The following is a 25,476-nucleotide window of genomic DNA, read 5'->3' on the forward strand; positions in this document are numbered from 1 at the left end:
AAAGGATTTTCACACTTCCCCTTTTAACTGTTTTTTCTAGATACCTCTATGTGTGTGCCCTTTAATTTCAAAAGATCTTTACATGGGATCGGGGTAGGCATGGGGGTTAAAAATACCGCCCTGCATTTTGGCGCCCACTCCTTTGTCTGGGAAGAACAAGGCTGGGATTCAGTCCGGACAGCCCCTTTTAAAGACCCAGACCCGGGACGCCTCTAGTTTCAGCAGCTCAGTCCGCTGAGTTATTGACTGCGGGCAGCAGCAGTCCCTCAGGTTGATTTGTGTGGAAAGTGAATCCTCGCTGGCTAGGCGTTCAGCAGAGGCGCAGCAGCCGCAAAGCCAGCCAATTATTGCCGGTCCTCCCCTCTAACACCGCTCTCACCACCTATACCCTCCTTTCTGTGTCGGTCTCCACTTACCCCCACCCACTTTTCCCCGCGCGGACGGAGCTGAGCGGGGGCTCCCTCCCGGGAGCGTGTCTAGAGCTCGGAGGCAGCTGGTAGGGGGTGAGTGCGCCACGTGCGAGCGCCCCAGGCGAGGAGGAAGCGGGCTCTGGCCCTTCTGGGGGCCTGCTGGGCCTGGGCGCGCGGAGGGGAGGCCGAGCTGCCTCGGTGGGGCGTGCACCGGGTGGCGTCTAGAGCGGGGAAGTCACCGCTTGGGAGCGGGTTGGCGGGGGAGGCAAACGGCCGGTGGCTTGGCGAGGAGGCCGCGTGGCGGGCTCCCGGGAACGGAGGAGGACGCAACGGTGGTGGGTGGGTTTTGGAAACGGGCGGTGGCGGCGTCAGGGGAGGTGCCCTACTGGTCTGGTGGGGGGACCTGGAGGATATTTACCCTTGGTTGGCGAAAGACGACCCCGCAACTCTGGGCGCAAGCGCCGAGCCACGCACAGAGTGAGCCCACCCACGCACGTGCACAAAGCGCTGGCACGCTGTCGGCGCCCGGCGGCACAGGCGGCCCGAGCGCTCCGCCGCAGCGCTTCGCAAGCCTGGGAGAGCGAGGGGGTGGTGCGCGCAGGTCGGGCCGCCGCCCGGGTCCAGCGCCAGCCAGCCTGCTTTCTCACCTGGCACACCGGGAGGAAAGGACGGGCGTCCACGAGCTTGATTTATTAGCCCAAGCTCTCGGGGGGTCCATAGGACTGTTTTAAAAAACCAACCAACCGTTGGCTCTAACAGTGAAGCTCCCTCAGTGGATATGTACGCATCTTGGCTAGAGAAAGGCTACAAACTACAAGGAGAAATGGGATATGAGGGAGAAAACACAAAAAAAATCCCCCCAATTTCCTTTCCTCTTCCATCTCTCTTTATTGGTTTGCACGTGAGAACAGTACGGGGATCTCTTGCTAAATTATCAGCGCGAAGTGGAAATGCCTGTGCTGTGTTTCTGTCTATGGAGCTCTGGGAAGATTAGTGCTCCAAAGGCATAGTGCTGTACCTGGCTGAATAAATTAAAGATGTAGAATGTTTATCTTGTCATGTTCTTGAAGCTATAAGCTGCTACCAATATGGCAGCCCCGGCCACATTGTGGTTCTTTGAGTTAAATAAACTTAAATAAAATTTAAAATCAGTTCCTCAGATACACTAGTCACATTTCAGGAGCTCAATAGCCACAGGCGGCTAGTGGCTACCTAATTTGACTGCCCGATTTTAACGTTTCCGTCATTACGTAGAGTTCTGTTGGCATGTGCTGCTATAGAATTTCAAATGAATATGGTTTAAAAAAGAAAGAACCTGCTTTATGATACCAGTAAATTTTAGGACACTCTTGGCATTTGTATTTCTTGGCACTAGTGTGAAAAGTTGTAAAGTCAGAATTTCGGTATCTTCCTGCTGAAAGAGGTCTTAGGGAACACTTAATGCAGTAACTAATTTTTTACAAGGAAGGGAAGTTAAGAGATGTGCCCCCAAATCATGACATCAATTTGGAAAGGAGATAAGGTCACCTGACAGGGTATAGTACACTTTGTGCCAGCCCAGGGCAGTTGCCTGGGGTTAGTGAAGCAAATTAACTCTACAGAAAGGTGACCTGACAGAAGATTTTAGACAACAGTTCCCTTTTACAAGAGAAAAATATTTCTAAGTATTCTTCCAGGAAGAAATTCCATTTAATAAAGAATAAGGTGTATGGGGAATGATGCTATCTCCCAAACTAAAAATTTATTATTGGTAGTGTCCTGGATTTGTATAATGCCTTTTTAAAGAGACTAATTGGTATAATATTGTACTTACTTCTATTTAAAAAATTCTGAGGAAATGGAATTATCCTTTTAAAGTTACAGCTGAAAGCACTCTTAAGGGCAGGGAGGAAAGGTGTTACATAAGGTGAGAATTGTTAGCAAAGCATAATCTTCCTCAAATTCGATGAAGGTGTTATCAGATATATTGATTATGTCTTAGACTGATATCACTAGGGTGGCATTTGACTGGAAAGGTTTATAACATGAACAAAACTTAATTACAAATTACACTATTTGAGACATGAAAGACAACAGAAGACATTATACAGATTTAGAGGCAAAGCACAAACTTTCTAACTTCAATGCTTTGGTTGGTTGGTTGGTTTTGCCATGATTATCCCCTATATTTCTTCTTGCTATTTTGGGGTGAAATGTTGGTATTAATTCTGGCCATTTATGGTAATTAGCTTTTAAGTTAACCCTTAGTGAAGGACCCCTAAGTGTTCAGATAAGAGTACTCATGAATGATAAATAATTTTTAAAAATAGCAAGAAAATGTTTTTTAAAGCTTGAATTTCTCCTGAGCTGATGCATATTTGAATTAATGTCTTATTTCTCTTACAAATTTACCATTTGCATGTGGTTCATGGTAGAAAGCATTCTTCCCATTTTCCCTGAAATCTGATAGCCTAAGAGAAAATCTTTTAAATTCTTCAAGTGCTTGCAGTGTGCTAGAAACCTCAACCTCTCATGGCTGACTAATGAAAGGCTAGTCTGACTAGGGAGAATCTATGTGATCAAAAGCCAGTTGGGTCTATCCCGTGGTAACTGTATGGTTATGCACAACTTACTGAACTTCCCTTTGGCCTCAGTTTCCTCATGGATAAAATGTGGAACTTAAAAGTGCCTACCCTCAAAACTTTGTTATGAGGATTCAACGAGCTATTCAGTGTGAAGCACAGAGCTAGGAAAGTGGTAAACTGCAGTAAAAGTTAGCCATTCTTATTCTCCTGCAAAGGATTTCTACTTCTCCACCATTAAGTTCCATCTTCACCCATACTGGGCTGTCACAGTAGAAAAAGTTGGAGAAGTAGGTTGTAAGAGAGGTGGGGATTAGTTCTGGATGAGATCTGTTTGTGAGTTTTACCTTCAAGAGATAGAGAGCTCTTTAATCCTAAAATTTCCTGACTCAGTGGCTCTAGGTTGCCTTATTTCCCTTTCACAGGAATGGTGCCTCTAGGATACTTTTGGGCTTCCTTTGTCTTTATTTATTTATTTGTTTTCCTGAGGTATGCTTCCTTATACTTGTTAGCTGCTTGGTTGTTGAAAAGGCGCTGGAAACTCCACGTCCATCCTCTTTTCACCCTGGTTGACCTTTTTATGCTGTTGTCAGCCAAGAAGACATTGATATCTTTGGTCTCCTGCTAGCTTGAATTTTTTAGGGCAGAGCTTGCTCAGATTATCTCCTGATGTCATTCCAAATGTCTGATGGCCATCTATGGCAACGGGGCTCAGCAGAGGCCTGCTGGGAAGGGGGGAACTACTAGAAGTAGTTCTGTGTTGGACACATAATCATCTTTACAGCTATGTCTAGGAGACTGTTTGCCACTTCTTGAAAAAACAGAAACCATGGCATTTTGCATTTTTTTGTTTATTTAATAAAGTCCCACTTGGGATGTGTATGATTCCTATTGATGTCATGATAGGTATAAATATGCACTACAGGAAAAAAACAGACTCAAAGATCGTTAATAAGCCTTTTATATGTGGTGTTCATGTTAGCTCTCCTCACTAAGAACACCAAGTTAAGACAAAAGATTCTTGAAAGGAGAAAATAAAGCTACCACATTACCTTGTTTCCTCTCTCTAGGTAATTTTCCAAATGATGGTTTTTTACTTAGCTGAGAACTTAAAAATTATTTCTAAAATATTTCATTTATAAGCTAAAATTTTAAACCAAGCAAAACAATATAAAATTGTATTTTTTCAAAAAGGCAAGATCACGCATAGATTTATATGCTTCCAATACTCACTAGATTTAAAAACAAGGAGATAAATAATTATATCTATATTCTAATCTACTAGGTAGAGAGAGAATTAATTTTCATTATTTGGGATAAAGTCTCTCTAAATTATTTTGGAATATGATGAGAACTAAAAGTAAAATGCCATAAAACTTTAAAATTTAAGTCAGTGATTAAAACCAGTTTGTTTTACCAGTGGACATTAGTTCATTGGGTCAAAGACCCAAACCAAAGAGGTCTGATTTCTTATAGAGGGTTTTTAAAATAAATTGTAGCTAAATATTTCTATATAAATAATATTCATATTATTAATATAGATATATTTGCAGTATATGTGCGAAAATAACACTATCTTATTAGAATGTGGGTTGAAATAAGTAAGTTCAGAGTGCGTAATATTTAATGGCCACTCACTACTTATCAGTGTTGGATTAATACTGTATTAACTGCTTTATAAGCTTTATTTCTTTTTATCTAAACAACAACCTTTTAGAAGGTACTGTTCTCTCCATTTTATATAGGTTTAAAACGAAAACTTAAGAGAGGTAACACTACCTGCCCCAGGTCACATAGCTCTTAAGTGCCAAAGGATGTGAAACTATGTTGCTTTGTTTCCAATAGATGCCTTTAGCTACAATGCTATACTGATTCATTATACTCATAATAAACTTTGCTCACTTACAGGCATGATGAGAGCAGGAGATGATATAATCGATATTTTTTTCCCCACCAGAAAATATTTCACAAATATGTGTCTAACCGTGTGTCATCCTCTTCAAGGTAGATGCTTTAGGAGGTTATTTGCTTATTTCAGTAATGACGTCTTTGCATTTAAGTCTCAACAGAAATATACTTAGGAATTTGCTCTGCAGTCTTAACAGTCTGATTGTTGGCAAATCATTATCATTAAGGATGAATTTGTTGCTAAAACTAAATCCAAACCAAATGTAATGAACAAGGTGCTTGTTAGAAACTATGATGTGATTATAAAGCAGCAGATTATTTGATATCTGCCTCATAAATTGACACTAATCGCAGATACAAAAGGGAAATTTCAAGGGTGTCCCTAATATGAATGTGGTGTAGCCTTTAAGGAGACATTTTAGTGACTAACACTCATGAAAGGTCTGATCACCTTTTAAAAAATCAGTTTCACTAATGAAAAGTTGTGCATCATTGTATGAACATTGTGGGAAATACCTTTCCAGAGAATGTACAACAGACAGGAAAGAGTAAATCAGAGACCCTGGGTTAAAATCCAGTCTCAGATGCTTAATAACTGTTTGACCTTAATTTTCTAAATGTCCTCATTGTAAAATGGGGAAAGTGGCAGAACCTCCCCTGGATGATAATTTTGCTGACAAAAGGACATGAAATTGTATTTGTGTAGCCGCTTAGTGCTTGGCATGTAGAAAATGCTCAATAAATGTTAGCTATCATTATACTATTTCATTTTCGAGGGCTATCACATATTCTTGAAAAACATCTCAATGTCAGTTATCTAACAAATTTTAGAAGCTGACTTCTTTTCTATCAGCTTTCATGTTTCAAAGCAGTTTTATTTCATATTAGAGCATTTCATATTTGAAATAAATATAAAACATTTAAGACAGTATGTTGATCAAACCAATATACATTATATCAAGAAGTCTTATGTTTTGGGGTGACCAATTTATATTATCCTCGTCAGTGTTCCATATAACATTCTTCTCAGAGAATTTTTTTTTGTATTCATATTTGATTTTGTCAGATTTATGAAAATAATTATATATCCATTTGCCCAGAATAAGGCATCAGACATCTTCTAAATTGCTTATTGATTACATAATCTTACTCTTAAATTGAAGGAAGCTTAGCATAAATGTAAATTAGTGGCTTCCTATTAAATCTGAGTTTTTAAGTCCTTTCAAATCAACATTATCTGTGTGGTAAGGCTGCTGAGGCTTGTCTTTGTGTCGCCATCTTCCCTCTACTCACCTTCAGCTTGTCCTCCTTTCACTCTGGCATGCTCTACTCACCCAGCAGCAATTCTTAAAATCAATAATAGCTCTTTATTGAGCATGGCCTTTCCCTGACGTGACCCACAAGGTCCTTTCCTTCCTGAGAAGTCTCTTTACGTTCCAGAATTCTCTTGGACTGTGTTCTACCAGAGGAGACAGGCACTCCAACCCCATTTACTTAGTGACGCAGTAGAAACGTGTTACTCCTTTCAATGAACTTCTCTTCAAAAGTTTTCTGAAAAAAAGTTTATAATCCAAAGGAGTATCTGTGATTACACAGATTCCACAAATTCCCTGCTGTGTTGGTCAGGAGATGCTTTGGGGAGGAGACTCTCAGTATGTCTCAGCTCCCTCCTGCCCGCTGCCATTTCAGTTGCTGACATAGGTATGTCCTGGGTGCGAATCAGTGGGAAGCCTGCTTACTTGAGGAAGAAATTTTATTGTTTTTGAAAAGGTTGGGATTGGAAAACGTGTTCTCTATCAGCAAAATATCCTGATCCTTGAAAAATTGTCCACTTATTATTTAAAAAAAATTGGTGCTCTTTAGTACCTGTTGTTCTGGTCACCTTTTCTGTTCCCTCTTTGCATAGGAGGCACACAGTTACTGCAGGTCCCATGGGCCACAGCCTACTGGGTTGTCACTTGGTCTCACTCTGTGTGCACTCCCTTCTGTCCCCACTCCAAAAGCCAACAGAGGTGTAATTAGTGATTATTCTTCCAGAAACATCTTGAAGGGGGTATAAGAACCTTGTGATGAGAATAGTGTTGCTACCTGGATGAGGGAAGAATTTGGAGGGGCTGGGGAGAGATACAAGCTTGGAGGGAAAAATGCATTCTGCCCTTTATCTCCTCTGTGAAATCACTGATAAAGCATCTTGCTATGTGCAAAGATGGGGCACATAAATATTTTCCAACCTTGTATAGCATTAAACCTGTAAATATGGAGCATCCATATCGAATGGAATCACTTTATTCAGAAATGAAGAAATATAATTCTAAGTAAATTTGAACACTACTTAAAGAGGGATGCATAAGAAACACTCTACAGTTTTCCTGTTCCTTTTGACCCCTTCAGAAATAGTTAAATAGCTCATCAATAGATTTACTCCCATCTTTCCATTTCCTTCCTCTTCCCCTTCTTTCGTCTTTCCTTCATCTTTTCTGCTCCATCTCTTTCCTTTCAGCTGTAAATCTTTTATTTTCGGTTGTAAACTCAGCAAAGCCCCCCTACCCCCGACACAACTGGTTATTAACAATTAATCAGATTTTTTTCATTGCTTTGGAAAGCTACATTTTTTGTTTCACAACCATAGGGTTTCATTAATAATATTTTTCTATTTCTCTGAATCACTTCCAAATAAAATACCACTAACAAAGGAGCTTACTTCTAAACAATCGATGATGTATACTGTAGACAATATGGTCATAGAAGAGTTTCTATGATTATTTTTGTTATTAATCACTATAATTACTCTTTGATTACAATGGTGGTTAACTCACAGTGAATAAAGCACATGCTTGCCTTGTTTATCTAGTATTTGCGAACGATTTGTGTTCATCCATCCACACATTCTCACCTCACCTTATGTAGCTGTGAGACTCTAGTTTGTGTAGACTATGGCCACAAAAATGACTTGCACATGGGAGACTAAAGCCTGTGGTTTCCTTACATTATCACTAGGCTGTAACCTCTTAAACTCCATAGATCAGTGATGACTAATTGAGTATTCCAAAACTTGAATGTGTATGCATGCATACTTAAAAGAAGCACTATCTGTGCTGTTTTTTCATGACTTGCCTGAAGAGTCAGTTCAAGCCATTCTTCAGATTTCAAGCTATAGTATCTAGTGCCTGAAACTTAAGTAGAACTTGAGAATGATTTTTGGCTTATCACTAGTATTGGGTGAACCTTATCATTTGCCAATCCACATGCAAATAAGTAAAATAAATAAACTACTTAAGCACAGTTATATCAGACAGTAAGTAACAGTGGACATGTAACATCTATAGCTGTATCCACACGTTCGCTTTGATCTTTCAGGACCTGAGAGCCCTAAGTTCCAGTTTCTTGCTACTGTAGAGCAGAACTGACCTCTTTTTTTTTTTTAGCATCTTTATTGGAGTATAATTGCTTTACAACGGTGTGTTTCTGCTTTATAACAAAGTGAATCAGCTATACATATATCCCCAAATCTCTTCCCTCTTGCGTCTCCCTCCTTCCCACCCTCCCTAACCCACCCCTCTAGGTGGTCACAAAGCAACGAGCCGATCTCCCTGTGCTATGCGGCTGCTTCCCACTAGCTATCTATTTTACGTTTGGTAGTGTATATATGTCCATGCCACTCTCTCACTTTGTCCCAGCTTCCCCTTCCCCCTCCCCGTGTCCTCAAGTCCATTCTCTAGTAGGTCTGCATCTTTATTCCCATCTTGCCCCTAGGTTCTTCATGACCATTTTTTTTTTTTTTAGATTCCATATATATGTGTTAGCATACGGTATTTGCTTTTCTCTTTCTGACTTAACTTCAACTGTGTATGACAGTCTCTAGGTCCATCCACCTCACCACAAATAACTCAGTTTTGTTCCCTACAAATATGGAACCTTTCACGAATTTGTGTGTCATCCTTGCGCAGGGGCCATGCTAACCTTCTCTGTATCGTTCCAGTTTTAGTATATGTGCTGCCGAAGCGAGCACCAGAACTGCCCTCTTAAAGAAGAGAAGGCTCTAGTGAGGACTGAACAATCGAGCACAGAGAACAGTTTATCAGAGTGCCCATATTTCTGGCCCCCATGGCAGGCCCGCTGAGCCTCAACCTCTGGAACCTGCATTTTAACTAGCTCCTCCACTGTCTCTTAATGTACATTTTGTTTGCAAACCACTGCCTTAATGTAGGGGTAAGCGTAAAATCTGTGAAGTCCTAATTCCATAACCTTCCCTTTTCTCCATTATTCGTTCCTGTTCTCCCAACTCATCTTAACAAGTTTTATGGAGCTTTTAAGTTAGTGAATGTCTTTCAAAATAGTAAGAATGAGAGTTCAAAATGGTACAAATTTTTCTATTGCCTGTCTTGGTTCATATTATAAACAAGCAAAAAAAGACGTGTCACATATACTCTGCCCATGGTAATTAGAAAACTGATTAAGCAGTGTGAAGACCTGATTCTCTTAAGTTTCTGTACACTTCTTCATCTTCACTTATCTAAGGGGTAGTGCTTATCTTTTCTTGGGTGGAATATGCTCCTTGGATTCCAGAATCTCGGCAAAACCTGTAAAATGAGCTTTGGATTCAGGAACAGAGGTTCCTGGCCTACAAATGCGTGCATGCTTCAGTGACTGCCAGCTGCTGTGAGCCTAGATTCCCTAAACCCAGGACTAGCGTTGTTCTTGATCACTTAAGAAATGTGACTTTTCACGAAAGAGGCGTTCAATCAATACAAATGTTCCTTATGTCCTTGTAATTACCTCTGTCTGCCGAGTAATTACTAGGCATGAGGGGTCTTTACAGCACAGGCATCCCAGGCAACACAGGGATCCACATTCCCAGCCTTTTAACCTCTCTCCATACCCAGCTGCTTCCATTAACCTCTCTTGGGTCCAGATATTTATAACACTTCAGATTAGGGGTTCTCTGCCACGCCTGTTTCTTGTACCAATGCTTTTCTGACGCGAACAAACATATTCACATGCTGGCTTGCAGCAGTGAGTGTAGTGAATGTTTTTTTGGTTAAAAAGAAGTCTCCCTACTGTATAGCACAGGGAACTATGTTCAATATCTTGAAATAACTTATAATGGAAAAGAATCTGAAAAAGAATATATATGTATGTATAACTGAATCACTTTGCTGTACACCTGTAACACAACATTGTAAGTCAACTATACTTCAATAAAAAAAATTTTAAAGTCTCCCATTTCATAAAACTGAAAACATTAAATGACCATTAAGTCCTTTGTGTCAACTCAGCCTTACAGAACACACTGAAAAGTTCAAAGCTATGAGTGATAATATCATTTTGAGGCTAAGACCTTTCATGTTCCATTTACCCAAGTGGGAAAAATATGGCCAGCTGGACAGTAGTGTATTACAAAGTGATTTTGTTTTGCCTGCTGATTTCATAGGTTAATACTGGTGTTTTAATTATTTGGAATGCTGACATGGTGGGCTACTTACAGCAATAGGGAGAGGGCAGGGCATGCCGTTGCAGGCAGAATCCCACCAGTATGTCCTAGAATCCTTTTGGGACTTCACACCCAGCAGAGGAAACCCCTTCTATTGGATAACTAAAACTTCCTTTCCTATGATTTACACACAGCCCAGCAAAGAGTCTCATCTGTTCAGTAGCCTCACAGAGGTTACATGAGTTGTTTCCAGTTACAAAATGACTTAAGTAGTGAAACAGAGACTGCAGTTTAGCTGCCTACTTCTGCTCTGGTGCTCTTTGGACAGCAGCCTTCAGCTCTAAGGAGATAACATTTATGATCCTTCAAAGGCAGATGAGGAACAAGTCATTCACTTTCACTAACACCCCTTTGAGATGCAGGGAGATGACTGAATTTATTTGAAAGTCTTGTGATTTTGCATATTTTGCTATGACACCCCTGTCTTTCCCAGTTGTTAGAAATGGATATTATTGTACTGATTATTTTGCTTGCAATTGATTTGCATACTGTTATTGCATATTGTTAAATGGTTTGCTGATTAATGACTAATGTTGATTTGGACTAAATGTAATAGAATAAGCAAATTCATTTGTAAATTTAGATATATAATTTAGTTGCTAAATGGTATCATAGAGCTGTTGGAGATTATTTTAGATGAATTCCTTGCAGGGAAACCCTGCCCACATTTTCTTCCCGTATCCTATATCAATGTTTTAAGCTCCCCACTCCTTTTAAAAAAAATTCATTTCCAAGTCTGGATTTTAAGAAAACACTTCTCAAAGGCAAATATTTCTCCAAAGCCCAGGGTTAATATAAATTACTTTAAATTCAGAACGTGGTAGATATCTCCTAAACAATTTCTTTTCTGAAGGGTCAGAAAAAATTTGAATATATTTTCATGACCTTGAATCAGTGTGTTGTGCAGCAGTATCAAAAAAATATAGCAATATAAATTTTTATTAATAAAATTAATAATTATATGAATAAGTATCAGATATATTAATACAGGATTATTGAGTTATAGAATTTCTTAGCTGTTAGGAAACACTTGCTGATGAAGCCTCTGGGGTCCAGAGAGGTTTAGTAATTAATACACATACATACACAAGCTAGTTAGTTGTTGAGTCAGTTATGTGAAGGTTTAATATATTCTGCACTTCAGTATTATACATATGCTTATACTTTGGTATATTTGGTATTTTTAATTATCCCCTAATATATAAAAAAATTTCAACCTGACTTTTCATTTCTGCATTCATCTTCTAAACATATATGCTGCCATTGATTATATTTTATTTCTGCTACTTCATATGCACCATAAATATTTTCAGTTTGGAAATCAGTTTAAATGGTAAAGAGAAACTAAAGAAGAATTTATACCATAGATAGTTTAACATATTTTTGCTCTTTGTTAAAACTACATTTTTAATATGCTCTGATAAAATTGTATCTCTCTACTAAGGTATTAAATTTGGTAACTGAAAATGGTTCTCCAAAGAAATGTAACTCACATTAATTTTCCATGTGCTCTTTTTTACTTATAGTTTTACAGTCCACATGTTTTAAGTCTAACAGAAAAAAAAATCATGAAGTTGTGAGACAGTTCCAAGTCTGCATCTACATCCTCAGGTTGGTGACCTTGGGTAAATATCATTTTTGTGCTTCTGTTTCATTTTCTTTAAAACGAGTAGTTGAAAGCTTCAAAGACTCTTTCAAAGATTCCATGAGCTTAAAAGGAGATTTGATGGAAAGAAATGTGTGGCCATCATTACCTGGCTGCTCAGTATTTTCATGGACACATACTTGTTACTTACATAGGAAGTTTCCTTAAGAAAATTAACTCTTTGTAGGTGTGATATATGGACATTGAGAGAAATGGGTTAAATAAGAAAAAGAAGGGGAAACAAGTTAGTGACAAAGGAGGAATGGTAGGCAGTTAAAATGATTCCTCTTTTACCTCTTTATATCTACAGTCTAGTTATTCCTATTTGAAAACCTACTGGCACCAGGTATTATCAACAGGGATGAGTAATATGTAATTTTTATCTTTACTGGGTTACATTTGGCCCACAGACAGTTGACAGCTGTCAGTCAGGTGGCTGGTCAATGAGGAGATACATATAAAGCTGCCAAAATATTTTTGTTTCTTTAAATACTTACAAGTAAACCATTTTAGCTGGAAACTTCTTTGTCCTGAAATTAAATAGATTGATATTCAGAATAAAATTTATTGAAGTTAGTTGCGGGGAGAACCAAGATTTTCCCTATGAATATACAAGGTAAACAAAATGGTTTTCAAATGTCTTTCTGAAAGGGGAGAATAATTAATTTTTCTCCACTATAAGCTGTCCTTAAGATATGAAGATGTATTGCAAATAATGCTTAAAGTGCATGTGTTTTACAATTAAACTTTTAGTCATTGCAACTTTAAGCCAAGTTTCTAACTAAGGCTTATTAAAAGAAACCATTCCCATACATTGCGGGCGTTGGCATAGGTATTTTACTGACATGAAAGTTGAAAGTTTATCAGAAAGGACAAACATGTAGTTGCATGTCAAACTAGGATTTAAAGCTTTTTCTCATAAGTAAAAGAAAATATCATAGAATTTTAGATTAAGCCAACAATTTAGGGCAGGGTTAAAATTATAAATTTTAGTTATTTAGAAATATTTGGGTTATACCTAACATTGTTTCTAATAGGTTCAGTCACACTTAACTAATTCACAAGAGTCATAAAAAATAATTTGGAAGAAGCTTTTGTATTATTTATACTTAGTGTTAATGACAAACAGTATTTATAATTATAGCCAATTGTATTACACACAAAAACTTAACAAATGTAATTTCGAAGTTGACTTAAAAGTGTATGTTCAGTTTTGCAGCACTTAGTCATCTTTAAAATCGAGTACTTTGATTCTTTCAGAATATAGTATTTAACAGACCAGGTAAATAAAAAAAATTATGAAGTGCATGGAATACATATTCATTCTTTAAGAGACTAATGAAGTTATCTAAAAATTTCAGTGGCCATGGTTACTCAGGTGCCAGAATCAATATGACGAAGATGACAAAATATCACATAAAAATAGCAGTTGGAAACCACAATAAGTACACTCCTTTTTAAAAAATAAAATATGCTTTAATCTTCTGAACCATATTCTACATGTCATAATTTTAATGAAAATCAGATTTGAGTTTTGAGGTTTCAAAATATGGTTTCATTAAAATGTAGATAAGATTGTGTTTTAAAAATATTAGATTTTTTTGGTGGGGTGGATAATTTCTGGTAACTTTTTAAACCACAAATATTTCATAATTTTAAACAGCAATTAGGTTAGTCTGAAAGAGTATGATACATATAAATTTGTGACATATCTGTGTCATCATTGATCCAAAAATTGTTTTAGATAACAGTGGTCATTAAAAAAAATCAGATCTTATTATTTTCCCACTATGCGACAATGTGTTAAGCATGTAGATTGAAAATTATTTGTGGGATTGTCTGAATAAAACAATTGCCTCATAGTGTTAATTTATATTGGTAGGAACGTTTCTCAAGCACCAGTTTTGCCCCCCACAGCCAAGAAAATTGATTTTATGCATAATAATTTATAGCATTCTTGATCAATGTATGCCGCGCATCCTTTACATTCATTAGTCCATGTTACTTGTGAATATGGATTTTGGTTATTAAAATGGTTTCATATGTTTACTATGTATAGTCCCTAGCTTTAAGCTCCCTACTTGCTTAAATGTTTTCAATTTGCTATAATACAACAATTTGTAGAGAAATGCTGTGAAGCATAGTTAAAAGAATGAGTCCTTGAAATAGAATCACTTTTTAAAAATATGTCCTAACATGTGGTCTCATTTTTCCATATTTTGCATTAATTGAAATCCTATTCTGAAAAAAATATTTTTGCCTAAACTTTTGAATTCACAAAATAAAAATACCAATTATATAAATGTTCTAATTTTGGAAATCAATGACGTAAAAACATGCTTTAGTAGTGTTCATTGTTTATTCTGAAAATTTTTCTCTGAAGAAACTCTTTGTAACAAGAAAATGTTGCCACTTCTAATTATTAAATATTCTGTGCAATACATGTTTTAAAATTGTATTAAAAATAAAATTAATTTCATATTCTCTCTAATCATATTCCTGTCACATGTATGCATAAAAAATTCTAGCCCATGAAACTTTTGAAAAGAGCATGTACCATTTCACATCTTTACTTGGAGAAATATTGAAAAATAACATTTTATTTAGAATGAGTAGATTATGACAGAATTAGATAAAAAGGAGATGAAATGATATTTGTATATTTATTTGAATAGTCTAGTATCATATATATAATTAATTCTTCATCTTTCAGATACTGAAGATAGTAATGAAAGAGACCAACATTTAAAATATGAAGCATTTTCTTTTAAAAAAACTTTTTTTTTTTCACTCTAAAAAGTTGTCAAATGGTAACAGCCCTACTTTCAACACCAGGAAAACCCACTGTTGAGTTAGTTGGCTCTGATTCCAATGGTCTCATCAGCTTTCTGAATGTAGGTACCTCAGCAGTGCCTCTTCCAAGATAACAAAATCAACTTTTAGAGATTAAAAAGTATATTTTGGCAATTGAAACTCACCAGCGCCTTTCTGCTTCTCCAGGAAGTTGTACCCGTCAGCACCTGCTGAGGGCTTTGTTGTCCAAACTCTGACAGGTAAAAAAATTCCTGTAGAATAAAGCCAGACCAGCTGGCTTTGAAGAGAAACCCCCAGTTTGGGCTTCCTTTGCCTCCTCTCCTTTTCTATGAAGACCCAGGCTTTCCCCCCTTGATCGTCAAGCCGTAAGATGCGTGATCCCTGTGCACAAGTGTCTGGCAGGCCAAGGTGCACCTGTTCCTGTCACTCTGGAGTAAATTTAGCTGCAAAGGTATCACTGACAACCAGACCTTTGTCAGTGCTGGCAAAAGAACACAGACTTGCTTTCCTCTCCTCCCCCCTTACTAGCCCCTTCGCTGCTAGTTCAAATGGAAAATATCAAATCGGAAGTCTATCCAAAAATCATTCCTGAAAAATGAGATTGCTTTCATATGGTAAAAAGTAAGTTTCTTATTTCACACAGACTTTAAAATTACATTTCCAAGAATGATCTTGGAAGAAGACGAGTTTTGTTCAGTTAATTGTGGCTGGAAACTTTTTAATGGAAACATAACACACATTTACTTCATTTCAGGTTATTAAATTGTGTTAAGCATTAAAGTTACTTGCCATTCTTTGCTGTAGCTCATTTGTTCTTTTTGATCCAAAGATATATCAGAAGGTTAAAACTCATCACATAGGGGGGATTAATCATGCTACCAAAATTAGAAAGCATGTAGTTCTGAGAGACTGAATGTCAAAATTGTATGCTCATAGCACTTAAACGATTGGGAATCTGGGATCCCACTACGACATTTAAAATGGCAGCTAATGTCTGTGGCAACCTGGGTGTTTAGGAGTGGGCTAAAGCTAGAGTTCTCTTACTCTGGGATGACGGTAAGGACATTTATCATTTATGTGAATTTTTTAGATTAATTTCCTTATTGATGCTTTGAGAGCAATTCCTCTTGAAGGAAAAGAGAGAAGGCAGGCAGTGTTCATTGGTACATCTGACATAAATATAGTAGTCAAGATATAGAAAGCAGCCCAAGGAGTAATGTGCTTAGCCATGGCAGTCAGAGCTTTTGCTTTATTAATTATGGTTTCTTAAGTGGTGTTTAAAAGAGTCGTGCAAAGTACCTGTTCTGCCATATTTTTATTGCCATTTACCAGGGTTGGGTGTGATGAGAAGAAGAAATCTGGGTCAAAATCAAAAGTGCTTTGTAAAATAAACAAAGTTCTTATTTACTTACTACGTATAAACAGCCACTCACCAAGCCTCATTTCTCCACAGGGCACCACTTTCAGATAAAAACATAGACCTGAATGGCATCATCCAGTATCCAAGGAAACCATGTAAGTACCTCTCTCACTGTACTTCTCTTATTCAGGGTTTAAAAGCTAGCTGAGTACTGAATAAGTGAGTGTTTTTATTTAATAATTATATGGGAGGTACTTTTTAGGAGCTTGCTAAAAAGAAACAGGTTCTTGATTGTTACATGCATCATAACAAAACCCTTATGTTTTCCTCATATTTGAGAAAATTATGTGTTTAGTCCCAACTTCTCCATCAATTCTCATTCTTAGGTACAAAACAGCTACTCAGAGTCTTAATGAATTAAGAGTTTCAAACTTTTCCAAGACCCATTAGTGTCTGAGAAACAATGTTTCAGAGGCCTTGTGCCAGGAGTAGTTACCTAATTGTAATAAAACCTTTTAAATTTCAAAAGTTAAGAAAAATGACTTGGAAAATAATATTTTGTTGGTAAACATTTATAGCAATTTATTTGGTTTTAGACTTGCTTGGGGAATGAGCAAGTGAACAAAGAGATGAGGTTAAGTATTTAAATGACCCAAAGAATCTTGAAAGCAAGTGTAATTTCCAAAATGCAAAAATCTGTTAGCAGAACGGTTTGGGAGGTTGGCATATTATTTTCATTCATTCTTTCTTTTTTTTTTGTCCCCAAGCTAAGGTACATTTCTGTAGCTAATTTCAAGGCTCTAATTAATTTTCAGGAACTATGGAATCTACTATGGAAATTTAGTTTCAAAACAATGTGCTATTCTGGAGAAAGATCCATTTCTAAAATAATTGGATTGTTCTTTCAAGTATTTCTTTTTTTTTTTTTTTTTTGCGGTACACGGGCCTCTTACTGTTGTGGCCTCTCCCGTTGCGGAGCACAGGCTCTGGACATGCAGGCTCAGCGGCCATGGCTCACGGGCCTAGCCGCTCCACGGCATGTGGGATCTTCCCGGACCGGGGCACGAACCCGTGTCCCCTGCATCGGCAGGCGGACTCTCAACCACTGTGCCACCAGGGAAGCCCTCAAGTATTTCTTTACCTGGACTTTATTATGTTTTTCATATTTGACCTTTCTACTTTTAAAATCAAATTATTTTCAATGCTAAATGATTATTCATTATAGATTACTTTTTAATGAAATACTTAAAAGTATACTCATGTAATTATAGATCTTTTTTACCATTTGCGTCAGCTATGTGGTTTAACTAGTCTTTTAAACACAGACATATTACTTTCATCAAGGTTTTCAGGAGTTGCATTTAAATGCAGCTGGTTTAGCCCTGTGGTTTGGGAGTTTTTCATATTATTTGTATTTACTTTTGTTACTGTTGTATTTCTGACTTTGCTCTGCAGCCTGGTTCCTTGCTAAGCATAAATGACAGAGATGATCTCACTCATAGTTTCTCTGCTAAATTAGACATACCCTTCACCTGGTCGGAGGACCTGGATAGGCTGTGAGAGTTTTTTTTTTTAATGCTAGTTACAAACTTCAAAAGTGTGGAGGTGGAGGCCTGAGGTACTGCCCTCTAAACTAGGAATTCCTTTCCACAAAATAAAGGTAATTGGTGGCAATTGCTGGGTAAACTCGGAAGCAGTGCATGGTTAGAATAGATCATTGTAAAAAAGAAAATGCAAATTGAAAGGGAAAACTAGCTAATGTTATAATTCCTTATCTTGAGGAAATGGAATTTAAAAAAATTCCATTCTCCCTATAGCGAGAGGAAAAAGAAAATCTACACTGCAGTGCTTGTGGCACAGTTTTAAATATTTACATTAGAATATAGATTTTCCAGAAAAATCATTTAAATCTGATAGGTTTAATTCAACCTCCTATACCAAAGAGAAAATGACAATAGAAACAAATTGATATATGCACATCAGTTCATCAGTAGTGGCCTCTCTAACAAAGACCATCATTATTCAATAGAACTTTCTGTGATGATGGACATGTTCTCTATCTGCACTGTCCAGTATGGTAACCAGTGGCCACATGTGTCTGTTGAGCACTTGAAATTGGCTTGTGCAATGGAGAAACTGAATTTTAAATTTTATTTAAATTTAATTACTTTAAATTTACATAGGTCATATGTGACTAGTGGTTACTGTACTATATTTTGTTTTTATCAGAAACTAAAATGCCCTCTCACAAAGAATTTGTAATCCTTTGGTATTCTATCACACAATATCATTTTTATATTTGCTTTAATATTTAAATTATCATTGTAGTAAATTTTTTATAACATTTCCCAAAGATAAGTGTTTTTAATACAGTTGATGGGAAGACATTATAATATATTGTTTTATAAGCTCAGACTAGCAACTTTTAAAATGGCCATTGTAAACAAGACTGTGTCTAAAAAGAAAAACACTTTAGTAAAAGTTCTAACTGTGGTGATAAATATTTTGAAAAGTTCACTTACAATTTCTGCAATACATCCTTGCAAATATTTCCCAAAATGTAACCAGCCTACACAAATGCTCACTGGCCTTGATCCCCCAAAGTTGATTCTGCTCCCAAAGCACACATCAGGGTTTAAATCTGTTCCCAGGGCCTTTTCAGACATTTAGTGAAAATGAACATTAGGATGCATGATGATATTTTAATAATAGTACTAGTACAGTAGTATTATAGACAGAATAATTACTTAAAATACTGAGAATTTAAAAGTTACATTTAAAAAAAAATCAGTAAATCAACTCACTTCTTGCATATATGTAGCATATTGGTTATTTGTAGGATATTGAACTATAGACCGTGAGGAATTTTTTTAAATGGAAGATATAACACTCATCCTCTTAGGAGCTCCCTTTATTGGACTTGGGCATATCCTTTTGGAGGGTAGGATTCGGATAAGGTAAGAAGAGAGAGGAGATTTCTTTTGGCAAAACCTTGGACAAGCTACTCAAAATATCCCTCCTACCGTCAAAAAAAAAAAAAGAAAACAGTTTTTAGATAAAACATACTTTCTAATGAATTATTTGACTTGAGAAAGAATTTTGGACATCTCCAAAGATTCCTTTCCCCTCACCTCAAAACCCAGAAACTAAAAAGTGTGAGCAGTAAATGGAGTTGTTAAGCAAACGGTAGACATGGGAATGGCTAAACTGAATGGAATGAGCTGTGTTGCAAGGATGCTGTTGAAAGGACAGCAGTCAACATGCTCTATTAGACTTCTCACACACCCCGCCTTATTAAAAGAACAGGAAGAAGTAACAACCACATTTATAGACCCAGTTTTTTGGTCTCCTTTGATATCTTTTGGTGTCTTAGATTAGGTAGTCAACCACTTGTATACTGTCAGGTTTTCAGAGAGAAGGTCTATCCTTGCTTAAAAGACAGTGTTCTGTGTGGAGAACACATGGTCCTCCGGTAAGGAAATCCGGCAAATCACAGTCTTCAGTGTCCTTGTAAAATATCGTCTCTGATCTCGCTGTGTCTGAGAAATTGTTTTCATTCAGACTGTGACCGCTGAGTCCTTAACGACCACCTCAATTATGTATTTATTTGTGTGTTTTTAAGTTTATTTATCTAAATTTGTTATATGAAAATTCCAAACATATTTAAAAGTAGAGAGAACGGTATGAACTTGCATACAGTTACACCTACTTCAACAACTATTGTCTTGTAGGCAACTTTGTTTCATCATATCCCCTTACCACCTCTCACCTCATCCCAAATTATTTTGAAGCCAATCCCAGACATGACATCACTTCATCCTTTAATATTTCAGTAGGTATCTTTAAAAGATTATGACTTTTTTTTAAAATTGAGAAAATGAGCCACATCTAAAAAATAAACCACACTGAAAAAGTCAGTATTTCTTATTGTTGTCAAATAGGTACAATCAATATTCAAATTTTTCCAATTGCCTCAGAATTTTTTGTAATTACTTTTTACTGTTTGAAACAGAATACGTATAAGGTCCATACTTTGCAATTGGTTGATATTTCTCTTCTCTTTTAATCTATAGGTTTCCCCTTCAGTGTATTTATTTTTCCTTATTTGTTGAGGAAACTGGATTGTGCTTGTAGAGCTTTCCATAGTTTATATTTGCTGATGCATTCCTGTGGAGTTGTTTAATAAGGTCCTCTGTCCCATGTCTATCCTATTAGTTGGTAATTAAGACTAGGAACCTGACCAGGTTCATTTGGAGAAGGCTGGGCAAAACTACTGGTTCTGTCTCTATTTGAGATGTTAGCAGGTATTGATCATTGCTTAGATCCATTTATTCCTTAGGGTTAGGAATACCCAGCCTCGTGTAGTTTCCTCACACATTTGCCCAGATCAATACTCTGCTAAACTCCCGCGTGGGACTCTTTGCAGATCTTAGGAGAACTTTCTCTGTGCAGCAGCTCTCTGCCATGGGCTCTGACCTGTGAACTGTAGCCACCCTGTTCTGCCATGCCTTCACTTCTGTTTCCTCAGCTCGGGGAGTTTGTATCCCTTGAGTTACCCTCCCTGTGCCACTGCCAAGAAACCCTCAAGACAGTAAGCAGGACATTCGTAAGATTCACCTCCTTGGCTCTTCATCTCTCAGGGATAACTGTTCTTTGTTGCCTGATGTCCTGTGTCTTAAAAATCATTGTTTCATATAGTTTGTCAGAGTTTGGTTGTTGTTGTTGTTGTTTTAAGAAGGAGGGTACATCCAGCCCCTCTTAATTCATCTTGGCTGGATAGGAAGTCTCTCCAATTGTTTCTTAAAAAGTTTAACCGTAGCTTATTAATTCAAACACTATCTTCACATGAAGCTCAATACTTGAAACAAAGTGAAAAATGTTGGAATTGAAGTGTGTGTGTGTGTGTGTGTGTGTGTGTGTGTGTGTGTGTGTACTTTGGAACACTGCTAAAGTCTTTAAACTGTCTGTGCAACTTCCAGGAACTCTTCCTGATATTTTTCCTCCCAACTAATTACGTTTTTTCCACAAGATGAGCTCTGTTTTATTTCCTGCCATTTAGAGGCAATGTTGTGGTTCTTTCATTCATTCCTTCAGCAAGTATTTTGAGTACCTACTGTGTGTTCTATAAAGTGTTGGAGATACAGTGATGAATATGACACAACCTATCCCCTTAAAAATCTTGCCATTTATTTTCGCACTGAAACTTGTACATGAATGTTCATAACAACTGTATTAGTTAATAGCCCCAAACTGGAAATACCTAAATGAGCATAATGGATGAATGGTTAAACAGACAGTGATATATCCATAGTATGTAATACTACTTAGCAATAACTAGTAATCAACTATTGCTATGGGCAACAACTTGGATAAACCTCAAGGAAATTGTGCTGCATGAAAAGAGTTTACCTTAAACAGATACATTATTGCTTGTTTCCATATATATAACATTCATAAAATAACATAATTACAGAGCTGGAGGACAGATTAGTGGTTGCCAGGGGTGAGAGGGGAGGGGAGGGAGTAGGTGTGGACATGAAAGGGTAGCACTGGAGTCTGTGGTGATGGCACAGTTCAGTGTCCTGATTGTGGAGTGGTTACTCAAAGCTACAGATGTGATAAAGTTGCATGCAGCTGCACACATATACACACACATACAAATAAGCGCATGCATAACTGGTGATGTCTGAATAAGCTTTATGGATTGTACCAATGTTAATTACCTGGTTTTGCTATTGTAGTTATGCAAGATGTTAACACTGGGAATGGGGAGAGGGACTGGGGAAAGGGTACACAGCACAGTCACAGGACATTTCTTTGCACCTTTTTGTGAATTTTTAATTATTTCAAAATCAAATGGTTTTTCTTAAAAATCTTGCAATTTCATGGAAGATACAAGGAACGAAATAGCCAGTTACAATACATTGTAATAATACTCAGTTAATGGAAAGTACTATGGGGTATGTGTATGGAGGAGTACCTTATTCCCAAGTCCAGAGGCAATGGTCTCTACTGCTCCTTTGTCTCCTACAACTTCCCAGTCAGGCCCTGCTTCTATTTGAGAGGCATGTATTAGTGGTAATGGACTTGCAGAAGGCTTGTGAGTAACCCTCCTCCACCCTTACCACACAGAGCGATGTGCCCTACTCATTAAGGCCTCAGTAAAATATCATCACCATACAAGGCAAACATTTTATAAGGATGAGCCTGTATACAGTAACAGGAGTCTCATGTTCTTACAACATGTTCAGATGTAAGTTCAAAGACCTATTCCAAATTTAAGTATCAATGAGTTTTGGATTACACACAGTTTTGGCTCATCTCAGGTCCTATCCTGCCATCAACCCCCGTCAGCCAGAGTTTTACTCTGACCTGTTTAGAAATAGCCCTTGTGTGTGAGGACGAACACAGAGCTGCAGTGGGTTTTGTACATACATTGTCACTTGTTACTGTAATGTATTTTAATTCAGTGACAGATTGTCACATATTTTGAGTATTCTTAAGTTATAAAAGTTTTTCCCCGTTGAAACTAAGTAGAATATATATATTGTTTCTGATATGTTGGGAGACATATTTTGGTTCTATTCATATTTAGTAGGAAGCACTAGAAAAGCCATTCAATGTGAATTCATACTCTTGTCACATTGTGACAACTCAGTTGTCTTCTTAGAATTTTATTAGGCTGTGTCTGTATTTCACAAATCCATGACTAGATGGGCTTACAATGTATAAGCTGGAAATATATATATATATATATATATATTTTTTTTTTTTTTTGCGGTACGTGGGCCTCTCACTGTTGTGGCCTCTCCCGTTGTGGAGCACAGGCTCCGGATGCGCAGGCTCAGTGGCCATGGCCCATGGGCCCAGCCGCTCCGCGGCATGTGGGATCTTCCCGGACCGGGGCACGAACCCGTGTCCCCTGCATCGGCAGGCGGACTCTCAACCACTGTGCCACCAGCGAAACCCTGGAAATATTTTGATGTTATTTGTTGTTGTTCTTGTTGTTCCAGAAACTCACCCCTCCTCTCAGTGTGAGGAAGACCTCCTTGGAGTTGCCCTTGGACTAAGGAGGGTGTCTGAGTCTGTACCTGTGTGTGTTAGTGGAATATTCACTGGGTAGCAAACATCCGTAGACTTTTTAATCCAATCTGAGTCTCCCTGAAATAGAGTCTCAAGGTGTATGATTAGGCAGCTTTGTTTGTGTCATTTACCTTTATGAACATAGCAGCCAATATGAAGTTGCCTATGTCTACTTTGTGAAATTCATACTTAGCTCTATCTTTTGAACTCATTCTTCTTTTTTTTAAAAAACTGATGAATCGATGGGGTCTTGATCCATTTTTTTCAAATTTTGCTAAGATAGAAATAATATATTTTAGATTTAACAGAGAGTTTATTATTGATCAGATCCTGAGACTTTTTCTCATTTTTTTTGTGGTGTCCAGTTGTATACTACTTTTTATTTTGACATTTTATTAATTTTGATTTTCTGAAATAAAAACTTGTTATTTGTGTGCTAAATCCTTTAAAACCATTTATGAAAACAAACCAGACCATGTCAATGATACAGTGGACTCAGAATATTTCTTTCTTATTTTCTGGTAATTTGTACCAACTGGGTGGTCCTGATTTTTATATGACCATGATCTTTTCTGTATCCTATCCTATCTCTGTATATCTTAGAAAATTATTACTTATTTCTTATTCTTTTTTTTTTTAAATGTATTTATTATAAGGACTCTTAAGGTTACATAACATTCCACATGTTGTGTACTTTTCCTACAACCTTAAGATTGTACCATGTGAGTCTGGTTCTGTAGTACTGTTAAATAATATTACAGCATTTTTCTTGGAGAGCTATAGGGATTAACAGGAAGCAGTGGCTTTTTCATAGATTTGGGAAGCTCTGAAATGGTTTTTTCTAGGTAGCCTAAATATCCTTGAAACATTAATTTTGGAATAAGAGTTGAATGAGCACCAATGTAATTCCTCCACTTTATAAAGAGAGAGGCACTGCCACCATCTGACTTCCTTGCCCTGTGTGTACCTGAACAAAATTGAGCTGAATGTACTTATGCTCCCACCTGTAGCCAATCCTGTCAGTTCCTGGACCAAACCCAAAGACAATAGGAAGCATATTTAGAGCCTCTGAGTTTTTCTCCCTCAGTGGGTACATCTGGTGGCCCAACTACAACTGCTAGGCTCACTGTTCATTCTCAGCTGGAGTCTCTGTAGTCCACTGGATCTGGGAGGGCCTGACTCTGAGCCTAGCCCCAGGGGCCTGTGTGGCCTCACAGTCACAGAAATTATCCCCTTTTCTCTTTTTATGGGACTAGGTCTCTGCTAAGTCAACTTGGGTCTTTGGATGCTGTCTCTGTCTTTAGATCGCACTGTGGTGGCTTACGGAATGTGATCAGATCTGATAATGACCACTCCTTTCCTGATTTCTAGGTATTCAAGTAGTCACTCCTTCTCTGCCTGATTTGAGACCATGTTACCTACAGCTGCATGGGACTGCAGAACTCACTGTGCCCTTCGAATGTTATGCCTGTCTGTCTCACTGACCCTTGGGTTGGGTGACAGCCTTGGATGGGGCCCGTGCTGTATTTATGATCCCAAATGTGAGTACTGACCTGGTATTGCTAAAAATCCATTCTGCCTCACACCTGTAGCAGGGAGAAGGGCCACAGACATAGTGAGTCCCCGGAGAGTGGCCTCTCACTGATTACACCGTAGTCAGAGGCTCACTCACTTTCTTATCTGCTATTTAATTCTTCCTAGTTCCAAAAAGCTTTTTCATAACTTTCAGTAAGACGCATACAGTAAGGAGCAGAACGAAGCCAAGTAAGAAATAAAGGGTGGGATTAAACTGAACCAGAAATTCATGGCCTTCCTGCAAAGAGGCCTGAAGTTGAGTAACTTGAATTTTAGACTCCAGTGTTCTGCCAGTCAGAGAAAAAGGGAGGTGTGAAAACCGACGCCACTCACTATCAGATCAGAGTGGGGCAGGAGATTCAGTTCATCAAGAGAGATGCTCTTGTTTCCTAACTGTGCGTTTTGGGGAGGAATGTATTGAGTGGTTTGTTACATAAAATTTTTGTATCTGACCATCATATTAAAATGCCAGTGCATGTTGCTGAATCCTTTCTAGCATGAAACACTTCAAAAAATTCTTCTTCTTCACAATGCCTTTAGACTAGCACAGTTCAATAACTTTCTAGTATCCACAGTAAAAAGTAAAAAGATACATGTGAGAGTAATTTAATGATATACACATTCCACTC

The 25,476-nt window shown here is 37.6% G+C and overlaps 1 long non-coding RNA gene and 1 other non-coding gene across 3 annotated transcripts in view; one reads left to right on the forward strand and one right to left on the reverse strand.

The window, feature by feature from the left end:
• The first annotated feature begins 378 nt into the window (after window positions 1-378).
• Window positions 379-25,476, forward strand: part of LOC109549095 (uncharacterized) — a 44,658-nt gene continuing 19,560 nt past the window's right edge. The window contains exons 1-4 of one of the 2 annotated variants that reach the window (XR_002175286.3): window positions 379-503; window positions 11,897-11,995; window positions 16,283-16,344; window positions 24,644-24,813. This is a non-coding gene — a long non-coding RNA (uncharacterized lncRNA). The remainder of the gene's footprint in view (window positions 504-11,896; window positions 11,996-16,282; window positions 16,345-24,643; window positions 24,814-25,476) is intronic. The other variant, XR_012330749.1, reaches the window with a different exon arrangement.
• On the reverse strand, window positions 8,782-8,888 carry LOC117312065 (U6 spliceosomal RNA). The gene has a single exon (XR_004526233.1). It is a non-coding gene; the product is annotated as a U6 spliceosomal RNA (small nuclear RNA).

Source organism: Tursiops truncatus, chromosome 3 (genome assembly GCF_011762595.2).
Source record: "Tursiops truncatus isolate mTurTru1 chromosome 3, mTurTru1.mat.Y, whole genome shotgun sequence".
Lineage (NCBI taxonomy): Eukaryota > Metazoa > Chordata > Mammalia > Artiodactyla > Delphinidae > Tursiops > Tursiops truncatus.